The 13,478-nt window shown below is 38.0% G+C and overlaps 1 protein-coding gene across 5 annotated transcripts in view; it reads right to left on the bottom strand.

Annotated features, from left to right (window-relative positions):
• DCC (DCC netrin 1 receptor) overlaps positions 1-13,478 on the bottom strand; it is a 1,205,330-nt gene that overhangs the window by 370,858 nt on the left and 820,994 nt on the right. The gene's annotated exons all lie outside the window — the stretch shown is intronic.

Raw genomic sequence — 13,478 nt, 5'->3', positions numbered from 1 at the left:
GCTCTTCAAGCCACATCTATGTGTTCAATATCAAAACGTTTATCAACTAAAAACTTCCTCAGTGTTGCAGACTAATAAATTAATCTGCTGATCATGGTTGTATTTACAATACATATTAAGAGATGACAAACCCTGTGGATATGAATGCTGACGTTTTAGAAAAAACTATTGAAGTATTCTTTAAGGACACACATGATTCTAAACCTTGTGAACATTCTAGATATCCTCACTGGACCTTACCATACAGCTGACTGAACTGACTGAAGAAGCAACGTCCTCTAATCTTTTCAATTGTTTCTCCTGGTTTCTACATCTAGACAATATCTCTTGCTTCTCAGTGGAATTCTATGTACACTTTAATTTTGCCATTCAGGTATGTTTGGGTTTTGGGCATATTTAAAAGGAAGTATCTTTTTCTCCTAGGGAAAACTACATTTTCAAGAAGTAAAAGTTCTTAAGTGCACAGATGATGATTTGTATACATATCTACACTTTTAATATGACTGATGGCAGAGACCGGCTGGCTTATCCTCAAACCCGAAATTTCTTCTTCATAGACTGTATTTGTAGCTTCCCTGAAGTCTAGTTGAGGCCATGTGACTGATTCTCATCAAGAGTTTGAATGTACATGATGTGTGCTGATTCTAAGCCTGGCCTAAACAAAACTGCATGTGGGTAATTCTCCATGTTCTCTTCCTTCACCTGTTGCCTTGAGGTAGGCAAGCATGGTGACCTTAGAAGCCATATGCAGGATAATGGAACAATCAAAATTTGCATTCATTCTGGAGAAGAGCTGGGAAAAGAACTGCCTGTCAATCAGTAACATCCCTTCCATACCTTATAGAGTCAGAAATAGTTTTGAGCCATTATACATTTTAGGGTTTATTTGTCACAGGAGTTAGTATTATTTTATCTAACACTGCTAGTATTTAAAATATGTACCCTGAGTGGTTGCCAGGGGCTAAGTGATGGAAGAATGGGGACCATAGTCTTTAATAGGTAAATAATTTTAATTGGAGACAATGAAAAATTCTGTGAACACTACAAAATACATGCACTAATATTACAGAACTATACACTTACAAATAGTTAAAATTATAAATATTATGAAACATATGTTTTACCACAATAGAAAAGAAGCACACTGTATGAATCTGGATATAGCCTGAGGTTTAGATATTCTTTAAGAAGTACAGTGTGAAGTGTCTGGAAGGCTGAACTCTGACTTCTAGCAGAGTAGGGGTCTGGATGAGATTCAGTAATAATCTACAGTAGGTAAGGGTAAGAAATATGGAAAAATGCTCCCATTTGCCAGATACCACACTGCTATATTCTACCAAGCTAAGATCATTTAAGTCAGCAAGTTGCTTTTTAAAAGAAACCCCTCATAATAGAATTGTATGCCTTGCTATATATAACTCAAAGAGATTGAGCATATGAAGATGGGAATTATTGCTTCTTAGTTATTTATTTTAGAAGAATTTTTATATACAGTGCCTCAGGTAGCTTATTGATATAGATAGGGTGACTTCATTATCATGATTTTACATATAGGGAGTGAGATTTAGAAAAGCAACAAGATTCATTCAAAGGCTTCGGTTAGTGGGTACCACACTGAAGAATAAAATCTGGAACTTAATCCTCTAAATCTAGTATTGATATCATTCAACAGTAGAGGCTAAATAAGGAACTTCTTTGGATCATGGGAACTCTGGGTAAAAGACATAAGGTCCTATAAGGGAAAAGTGAAAATGAGCACTGAGAGACTGCTGCGAGGATGAATTTGTCTATCATCTGCTGTGAATCACGTCATAGCATCTTTTCTAGACCTTCAAGCAACACTGTTATCAAAGGTCACATTTGCATTTCAAACACCTTGGGTAGCCATAAGGAAAGATAGCTTTCACAATTGACTTTATAAGTACTAAATAAATTAGATGAAATAACTGTGTTCCAAGTTATGCTGGCCATAATCCTCTGAACAGGTAGTCTTCTGTACTTTATTTTTTGAAATAACTTATTTTCTATTCTGGATTACATGTAAAAATTTGTTATATGGGTATATTGTGTGACGCTGAGGTTTGACGTATCATTGATCCTGTCACCAAGGTATTAAGTATAGTAAACAGTAGTCTTTCAACCTTTGTCCTTGTCCCTCCCTCCCCTGTCTGACAGTCCCCATGTCTATTGTTGCCATATATATGTCCATGAATACCCAATATTGAGCTCCTACTTAAAAGTGAGAATATGTAGTATTTGGTTTTCTGTTCCTGCATTAATTTGTTTAGGATTATGGCCTCCAGCTGTGTCCATGTAGCTTCAAAGGAAGTAATTTCATTCATTTTTATGGCTGCACAGTATTTCATGGCATATATGTACCACATTTTTGTTATCCAGAATATATAAGTGCATGTATGCTTTTGATAGAATTATTTTAGATATGTACCCATTAATGGAATTGCTAGGCTAAACTGTAGATCTGTTTTAAGTTCTTTCAAAAATCTAATTGCTTTATTTTATTTTATTTTATTTTATTTTTTTTGAGACAGAGTTTCGCTCTTGTTACCCAGGCTGGTGTGCAATGGCGTGATCTCGGCTCACCGCAACCTCCACCTCCTGGGTTCAGGCAATTCTCCTGCCTCAGCCTCCTGAGTAGCTGGGATTACAGGCACACGCCACCATGCCCAGCTAATTTTTTATATTTTTAGTAGAGACAGGGTTTCACCACATTGACCAGGATGGTCTCTTGATCTCCTGACCTTGTGATCCACCCACCTCGGCCTCCCAAAGTGCTGGGACTACAGGCTTGAGCCACCACGCCTGGCTCTAATTGCTTTCTACAGTGATCAAAGAAATTAATGTACATTTCTGCCAACCAGGTATAAGCATTCCCTTTTCTCTGCAGCCTCACAAGCACCTATTACTTTATTTTTTTAGTAATAGCTATTCTGACCGGCATGGAATGGTATCTCATTTTGGATTTGATTTGTGTTTCTGATGATTACTGATGTTGAGCACTTTTTGAAATGTTTGTTGGCTGCTTGTGTATCTTCTTTTCAGAATATCTGTTTATGTTTTCCTCCGAACAGGCATACTTTAAAGGAAAAAGAGGCAAGGAAATTTGAACATGTTCAGGTAAGAATATCCAAGATAATGAAATGAAAATATCACTTATATATAAAACAGGATGTTGGACCTCATAATGGGGAAGGTTTTATAATCTCTATTAGCCTTCAAAAATTATCTGAAATTAATAATTCATTAAAAATTATATAGATATATACTCATTGATATGGACAATTTATATTTCTCAGTCTTACATAAAGTGTAAATAAAGCTTCTTAAGAAAATGTTTCTATGGGACCCAAGATGGCCAAATACAAACAGCTCTGGATTGCAGTTCCCAGTGAAAGCACAGTGGGTGAGTGATCACCACATTTCCAAACGAATTTTTACTGCCCACAGACCAGGAGATTCATGGGCAGAAAAGTGCCACGAGTCTCCAGTACAGCTGTTTCAGCTGGCACAGCAGGTCTCCACACACAAACTCACACAAATCCAGGTGCCGTTTGAACTGGCGACTGGAATGCATGGGAGAAAGAGTTGCCTGTTCAATTGAAAAAAAGGGGGCTGAAATAGGAAGTCAGGTGATCTGGCTTGGCTGGTCCCATCCCCACAAGCACCAGCAATCTGAAACGCTCTGGATTGAGAGTTTCACAGCAAGTACAGCTGGACCTGGGACAGTCCAGCTCTGCAGGGGGAGGGCACCTGCCATTACTGAGGCAGTCCACCACTACTGAGGCAGTCTGCCACTACCCAGGTAGTCCACCCTTACCAAGGCAGACCGCCATTACCAAGGCAAACTGCCATTACCGAGGAAGTCCGCCATTACAGACAGTCTGCCATGATTGAGGCAGACTGCCATTACTGATGCAGTTCTAACCATACCCCTATAAAGAAAACTGCAAGGAAGTTCACACGAGAGCTAGGCAGAGCCTGCAGCAGCTCAGCAACACCTCTGCTGGCAGACTGTGACTAAGCTACCTCCTTACTGGGCAGGGCATCTCTGATAAAAGGCAACAGCATGACAGGAACTTATAAATAAAGCCCAACTTTCCCAGGACAGAGCATCTGGGAAAAAAAGGCAGTTATGAGTTCTGCTGCAGCAGACTTAAACATAACTGCCCAGTAGCTCTGAACAGAATAATGGAGCTCACAGCTCAGCACTTTAGCATCTATAAGGGATGGTCTGTCTCCTTAAGCAGCTCCCCAAACCCCATATAACCAAAGAGACACCTCATAAAGGAGAGCTCAGGCTGACTTCTGGTGGGTATCCTTATGGGACAAAGATAACAGAAGAAGAAACTGGCAGCAACCCTTACTGTTCTGCAGCCACTGCAGGTGATCCCCAGGCAAGCAGGGTCTGGAGCAGACCTCCAGAAGTCCTACAGCAGGGGGACCTGACTGTTAGAAGAAAAACTAAGAAACAGAAAGAAACAACTTTATCAGCAACAAAAAAGACGTCCACTCAGAGACCCCATCTGAAAGTCATCACCCACAAAGACCACAGGAAGATAAATCCACAAAGATGGGAAGAAACCGGCTTTTACAAAAAGGATGAAAATACCCAAAAGGAGAATGCTTCTTCTCCTCCAAGGGATCACAACTCCTCATCAGCAAGGGAACAAGGCTGGATAGAGAATGAGTCTGATGCACTGACAGAAACAAGCTTCAGAAGGTGGATAATAGCAAACTTCTCTGAGCTAAAAGATCACATTCTAACCCAATGCAAAGAAACTAAGAACCTTGAAAAAATGTCTGAAGAAATGCTAATTAGAATAAAAAGCTTAGAGAGGAATACAAATGAAATGATGGAGCTAAAAAAGCAACACGAGAACTTCGCATAGCATACACAAGTTTCAATAGCCGAATCAACCAAGCATAAGAAAGGATATCAGAAATTGAAGGTCAACTCAATGAAATAAAATGAGAGGCAAGATTATACAAAAAAAAATGAACAAAGCCTCTAAGAAATATGGGATTATGAGAAAAGACATAATCTACATTAGTTAGGTGTACCTGAATGTAATGGAAACAATGAGTCCAAGCTAGAAAACACTCTTCAGGATATTATCCAGGAGAACTTCCCCAACCTAGCAAGGCAGGCCAACATTCAAGTCCAGGAAATACAGAGAACACCACAAAGATATTCCTCAAGAAGAGTAACCACAAGGCACATAATCGTCAGATTCACCAGGATTGAAATAAAGGAAAAAATGCTAAGGGCAGCCAGAGAGAAAGGTCGGGTTACCCACAAAGGGAAGCCCATCAGACTCACAGTGTATCTCTCAGCAGAAATTCTATAAGACAGAAGACAATGGGGCCAATATTCAACATTCATAAAGATAAGAACTTTCAACCTAGAATTTCATATTCAGCCAAGCTAAGCTTCATAAGTGAAGGAGAAATAAAATCATTTATGAACAAGTAATTGCTCAGCGATTTCATCACCACCAGGCCTGCTTTAGAAGAGCTCCTGAAAGAAGCACTAAACATAGAGAGGAACAACCAGTACCAGCCACTCCAAAAATGTACCAAATGGTAAAGAGCATTGACACAATGAAGAAACTGCATCAACTAACAGGCAAAACAACCAGCTAGCATCAAAATGACAGGATCAAATTCACACATAACAATATTAACCATAAATGTAAATGGGCTAAATTCCCCAATCAAAAGACACAGACTGGCAAATGGATAAAAAGCCAAAACCCACTGGTGTGCTGTATCCAGGAAACCAATCTCACATGCAGGGATACACATAGGCTCAAAATAAAGGGATGGAGAAGATCTACCAAGCAAATGGAGACCAAAAAAAAAAAAAGCAGGAGTTGCAATCCTAGTCTCTGATAAAGTAAACTCTAAAGCAACAAAGACAAAAGAGACAAAGAAGGGCATTACATAATGGTAAAAGGATCAATGCCACAAGAGCTAATGATCCTAAATATATACATGCCCAATATGGGAGCAGCCAGATATATAAAGCAAGTTCTTAATGACCTACAAAGAGACTTAGACTCCCACACAATAATAGTGGGAGACTTTAACACTCCACTGTCAATATTAGACAGAGCAATGAGACAGAAAATTAACAAGGATCTCTGGACTTGAACTCATACCTGGACCAAGCAAACCTAATAGACATATACAGAACTCTCCACCCCAAATCCACAGAATATACATTCTTCTCAGCACAACATTACACCTACTCTAAAATAGACCATATAATTGGAAGTAAATCACTCCTCAGCAAATGCAAAAGAATGGAAATCAAAACAAACAGTTTCTCAGACCACAGAGCAATCAAATTAAAACTCAGAATTCAGAAACTAACTTAGAATCACACAACTTCCTGGAAACTGAACAACTGGCTCTTGAATGTTGACTGGACAAACACTTAAATGAAGGCAGAAATAAAGATGTTCTTTGAAACCAATGAGAACGAAGACTCGACATACCAGAATCTCTGGGACACATTTAAAGCAGTGTCTAGAGGAAAATTTATAGCAATAAATGCCCATATGAGAAGCAAGGAAAGATCTTAAATTGACCCCCTATCATCAAAATCAATAAATCCAGGAGCTGGTTTTTTGAAAAGATCAACACAATAGACAGACCACTAACCAGATTAATAAAAAATAAAAGAGAAAAGAGTCAAATAGATGCAATAAAAAATGATAAAGGGGATATCACCACAGATTCCACAGAAATACAAACTACCATCAGAGATTACTACATACAACTCTATGCACATAAAGCAGTAAACCTGGAAGAAATGGATAAATTTCTGGAGACTTGCATCCTCTCAAGCCAAACCAGGAAGAAGTTGAAACCCTGAATAGACCAATAACAGGGGCTGAAGTTGAGGCAGCAATTAATAGCTTACCAACCAAAAAAAAGCCCAGGTCCAGATGGGTTCACAGACGACAAAGAGGAGCTGGTACCAATCCTTCTGAAAGTATTCCAAACAATACAAAAAGAGGGAATTCTGCTCAAGTCATTTTATGAGACCAACATCATCCTCATACCAAAACCTGGCAGAGACTCAACAAGAAAAGAAAACTTCAGGCCAGTATCAATGATGAACATAGAAGCAAAAATCTTCAATAAAATACTGGCAAACTGACTCTAACAGCACATCAAAAAGCTTATCCATCATGTTCAAGTAGGCTTCATCCCAGGGATGTGCATGCTGGTTCAACATACACAAGTCTGTAAACGTAATCCACCACATAAACAGAACCAAAGACAAAAACCACATGACTATCTCAACAGATGCAGAGAAGGCCTTTGACAAAATTCAACAGTGCTTTATGCTCAAAAGTCTTAATAAAGTAGATATGGATGGAATGTATCTCAAAATAATAAAAGCTATTTATGACATACCCACAGCCAATATTGTACTGAATGTGTGAAAACTGGAAGTGCCCTTTTAAATCTGGCACTAGACAAGGATGCCCTCTCTCACCACTCTTATTCAATATAGTATTGGAAGTTCTAGCCAGAGCAGTCAGGCAAGAAAAAGAAATAAAGGGTATTCAATTAGGAACGGAGGAAGTCAAATTGTCTCTATTTGGAGACGACATGATTGCATATTTAGAAGAACCTATCATCTCAGCCCAAAATCTTCTTAAACTGATAAGCAACTTCAGTAAAGTCTCAGGATACAAAATCAATGTGAAAAAATTGCAAGCATTCCTATAAATGAATAACAGACTTAAAGGCAGTCAAATCAAGAATAAACTGCCATTCACAACTGCTACAAAGAGAATACAATACCTAGGGATACAATCGACAAAATATGTAAAGGACCTCTTCAAGGAGAACTACAAACTACTACTCAACATAATAAGAGGATACAAACAGATGGAGAAACATTCTATGCTCATGGTTAGGATAATCAATATCATGAAAATGGCCATACTGCCCAAAGTAATTTATAGATTCAACACTATCCCCATGAAGCTACCAATGATCCTCTTCACAGAACTGGAAAAAACCACCTTAAACTTCAAATGGAACCAAAAGAGAGCCCACATAGCCAAGTCAATTTTAAGCAAAAAGAACAAAGTTGGAAGCATCACACTACCTGACTTCAAACTATACAACAAGGCTACAGTAATCAAAAGAGCATGATACTGGTACCAAAACAGAGACAATAGACCAATGGAACAGAACAGAGGCCTCGGAGGCAATGCCACACATCTACAACTATCTGATCTTTGACAAACGTGACAAAAATAAACAATGGGGAAAGGATTCCCTGTTTAATAAATGGTGTTGGGAAAACTGACTAGCCATGTGCAGAAAGCAGAAACTGAACCCCTTCCTGACACCTTACACTAAAATTAACTCCAGATGGATTAAAGACTTAAACATAAGACCTAACACTACAAAAACCTTAGAAGAAAACCTAGGCAATACCATTCAGGACATAAGCATAGGTAAGGACTTCATGACTAAAACACCAAAAGCATTGGCAACAAAAGCCGAAATAGACAAATGGGATCTAATTTAACTCCAGAGCTTCTGCACAGCAAAAGAAACAATCATTAGAGTGAAGTGGCAACCCACAGAATGGGAACAATTTTCACAATCTACCCATCTGACAAAGGACTTATATCCAAAATACACAAAGAACTAAAACAGATTTACAAGAAAACAAGCCCATTCAAAAGTGGGCAAAGGATATGAACAGACACTTTACAAAAGAAGATATATATGAGGCCAACAAACATGAAATAATGCTCATCATCACTGGTCATTAGAGAAATGCAAATCAAAACTACATTGAGATACCATCTCACACCAGTTAGAATGGCGATCATTAAGAAATCTAGAGACAACAGATGCTGGAGAGGATGTGGAAAAATAGGAACAGTTTTACACTGTTGGTGGGAGTGTAAATTAGTTCAACCATTGTGGAAGACAGTGTGGTGAATCCTCAAGGACCTAGAAATAGAAATTCCATTTGACCCAGCAATCCCACTACTGGGTATATATCCAAAGGATTATAAATCATTCTATTATAAGGACACATGCACACATATGTTCATTGCAGCATTGTTTACAATAGCAAAGACTTGGAACCAAATGCCCATCAATGATAAACTGGACAGGGAAAACCATGGAATACTATGTGGTAACAAAAAGTGATGAGTTTGTGTCCCTTGTAGGGACATAGATGAACCTGGAAACCATCATTCTCAGCAAACTGACACAAAACAGAAAATCAGACACCATATGTTCTCACTCATAGGTGGGTGTTGAACAATGAGAACACATGGACACAGGGAGGGGAGCATCACACACTGAGGTCTGTAGGGGGGACTAGGGAAGGGACAGTGTGGGTTAGGGAGTCAGGGAGGGATAACATGGGGGAAAATGCCAGATATAAGTGATGGGAATGGAGGCAACAAACAAACCACATTGCCATGTATGTACCTATGCAACAATACTGCATGTTCTTCACATGTACCCCAGAACCTAAAATGCAATAAATATATATTTTTTTTAAAAAAAGAAAATGCTTCCATGGTACTGATTTGTAAAACAGAACCCAAGCAAATGCACTGTGCTTGCTATGTAAACACACCTTCAAGACAGCTCTATGGTTTGTCCTCTAATCATGTACTGGTTCTGCCCTGGGTTGACCACTGGTTTCTACAACGCAGGGTCTTAGTGGTTTTAAACCATGGTTTAATGTAGCCATTTCAATTTTATGTGCCACTTTCCATAAATATGCTTATCATATCAAAGGTAGTTTGCATCAAAACTCTCTGATATGACACCTGATACTTAATATGGGATTTTCCATAAATGGCAGTCACTGCTATTATTTTATAATGATAACAAATACATAACTTCATAAGAAATAAATGCTATTGCATCCAAGAAGGGGACTTTTCCACTAATAATTTAGAACCAGAAATCTGAGGAGAGAACATAATGAGAGGTGGAAACATATAGAAAAAACTATATAGTTATGTTTCACTGACCTTTGGCTGTGCCCCTCCTAAAAAAAAAACACTTTATATTTTCTATATTAATTTTGTTTGCAAAGACAAATCAAAACAAAGAGTGATCATATCTACAGACATTGAACAAGTTCCAAAAATGAAAATAATCATTTTTAAAGGGCTAGAAACTTTGCTCTCTGAGGGACACTGAGAGGAAATAGGAATTCTCTGAGTTCTACAGTTCAGCTTGAGAGTTTATGGTATCTGATGTCCTCACTGATGGCTGAGCATCTCCTGCCAAACTGCTGTGTGGCTTCCCCGGGTTTTTCTGGGGTGACATCAAATTGCTAAAATTATGCAAAAGCATTCCGAGAAAATGGTATTTCCTGCTATGTTGTCTTTCACAGATTTGTTCAGTTCAAGCCCCAAGGAATCCCAGGAAGTTTTTAATCACTCTTTACAGGTTTTAATAACTGTAAACAAAACGCAGCAAACCATTTCTCAACAAGTAAGTAACATCTGAGTTTGGAAAGGCAGTTTAATACGTGGGATTTCTCTGGTTCCACTGTAGGCCAACACTAGTCACCTAAAGTAAAATTTTCCATGATAGCTATTTGAAGCAGTAATTAAGGGTTTCTTTTCTGCTCACTCTAGACCACGTACCCCTTTAAATGGGCAGATTTGGGGGCAAACTTGGATTGTTCTGCCTTTCACTGAGTTAACAATCCCTGGGAAAGCAGTAGGGACCCCAAGCCTCCTCCATCTCAGTGATGTTCTCTCCTATGAATCTGAAGAAAATTACCCTTCAAATATGCAGAACTCAGTCACGAACTGTAACACCACATGGAATGTTAGACAAAGCTTCTTCACCTCCTTCCTTTCCCCCAACTCTAAGTTGGCTGTGTGGGGGAGTTAAGCCATATTCAGGATAAGTCTACTGAAGTAAAGGGATCAAGTTACCTCTGCCTGCCTGAATCCATTCACTGTAAATTTACTCATTGAAAATTCACATAGAGTATCAAATATGCAAAGTCTAATTCCTTGTGCTAAAAAGTCTGTAGGGAACTTGCTCTTTGCCTTTTACAAGGAGATTATAAGAAGAGTTAGCTGATAGGAAGCATTTCTTTTCCCTAAATTCTAGTTTTAGGAACTTTGAGTTACCTGGTTAACGTGTCGTGGAAAATAACTGTTTCTATTCTAAAAGCATACACTTGACCCACTAACAATAATGTTCCTGCTTTGCTGAAATCAGTCAGTATAAACCTTCTTAAGCACTGACATCTTTTGAAGCATAAAGTCAAACATGGCAACATGAAATGCATCCTTGTGCAATTTACATTGAGACCTAATTCTGGGAAGAGTATATTCTCCTGTGCCTAGAACTGCTGCCTGCTTTGGTTGGTACTTAAATGGATTGCATTATAATAGCTTTTTCTAGTATTTTGCCATTAGTCTTCTCAGTTTTCTCTATCATCTGTTGACAAAGATATCCTTTTAACACACACAACTTGTCAACTCCATGCTCACAACCTTATGCTGGCTGCCATTCTAGGTTAGTATAATCTTGCTTCTATGGAACAAGAGCCAAAGAGCCAACCTGCAATGAGCCAACCTGCCCCCACAACACCTATGTCCATGTCAGCTTCTCTGCTTTTTCTTATTTTGCATTTCCTTTTTATTTCCCTTTCATTTCAATTGGCCTAGAGTTACTTTCTCTTGACTCATACATCCTACTCTGTTTGGCAAAAGTTAGTTTCAAATGAAACCAAATCGGAATCCAACTCAAACCAAATGTTTACCTGAAATTTCCTAACCTTATGTATTCAATTCCAGTAGCATTAAATGCTCTCTTTGTGTTTTCATTGCTTTTTGTTTATGCATCTAGTGTAGCATGTATCACATTGTATTCATGGACGTGTATGTTTCTTTGACTTGATTGTAAATTATTTAAAATGAGAAGCCATATTCCATTTGTATTTTATTCACACTTAGCATATAGATTCACTGAGCATAAACAATGGCTATGTTGCTGGGGCTCATAATTTTTTATGTAAATGCATACATACATTTGAAATTAAAAGAGAATAACTACACAAAATCTCCACATAATCTGACCTTAGAAATGCCTAGAATATTAGATTCCATTTCATGTTCCATCCTCATTTATTTTGGTCATCTTTGGCACATTGCTTTACCTTCCTGGGTCTTGATTTCATTATTTGAAAACAGAGAATGGAATCCTTTCAAAGAAGCCTCATTAACACTCTTCATTAGGAACAGAAAATAGAAAATCTACATCTGTGTGTGTGTGTGTGTATGTGTGTGTGTGTGTGTGTGTATGTATGTGTGTATGTGTGTGTGTCTGTGTGTCTGTGTGTGTGGTGCATGGTGTGCATGTGGTGTGTGTGTGTGTGGTGTATGTGAACTGAATTCAGCACTTCTATTTTTACATTTCAGAAGTAGAGTTTACAGATTCAACATGATCCTGCTTCCTAGTGGATCATTTGTAGCAAGTCTCTAGCATACATTTTTAGTAAATACATAAGTGCCTCAGAGTCTTACCATTTAGATACTATTTGTGAGTTGAGCAACAAATGCCGTCTTGAGGTGTCAAATAATTAGTTGCTACAGGGAGGAAGCATTACATTAATGTTCCTTTGTAGAGAAGGAGTTATGTTATTCTTAGCGGAAAGATTTTTAGCACCTTCTTTTTATGTATTCTACTTTCATTCATTATTTCTTTAGTGAATGCTAGAATGTTATAACAATTAAAAGATTTCCAAACTGAAATATGGTGTTTAATGGACTAGGACTCAAAGTGATAGCAGAGTGATAAAGTGATAACCACTCAAATATCACATTCCTTATTATCCTAAAACCGCAGGTTTGGAAATCAATGCTATCTCAGAGAGAAAGGTTTCAAGGTGTTTCACTGCCAGATAAAGCATAATGAAGACTGGAAATGGTCCTCTTGGTCAGAGGTATTTCCACGAAGTTGTGGTTAAAAATTGTTTTTTTCTTGAATTGTTAAAAAGGATAAATCTAAGAATGAACTTTTTAAAAATGTGCTTTCATATAATCTGCTTCAACATCTAGTACACACTTGAGACTAGTTACATAACAAATAGCTACTGTAACTGCAAATAAAAAACTATATTTTGGGAGTTGGAGGGAATCAGTTTTTGGTTTCAAATTCTTATTTAGTTTCAGCCTCTATCCACATGATAAATGTGACTGAGTTCTGGGTTCTCTTCTCATTCTGTTTTCTTGGGATGGTCCATCTTACCCTTCTCTAGCTGCAGCGACCATCCATATGCTGACAGATTCCTGATATATATCTCTGTCTCCATCTTCTCTGAGCTTCAGATTTTTATTTTCAAGGCCCTTCTTGACATTACTACTTGAATTTTGTAAAGGTATATCAAGTACAACTTGTCTAAAATGGAATTTATGATCTTC

The sequence above is a fragment of the Callithrix jacchus genome, chromosome 13, assembly GCF_049354715.1.
Source record: "Callithrix jacchus isolate 240 chromosome 13, calJac240_pri, whole genome shotgun sequence".
In the NCBI taxonomy this organism is placed as follows: Eukaryota; Metazoa; Chordata; class Mammalia; order Primates; family Cebidae; genus Callithrix; species Callithrix jacchus.
This window is presented reverse-complemented; position numbering and strand designations above follow the sequence as displayed.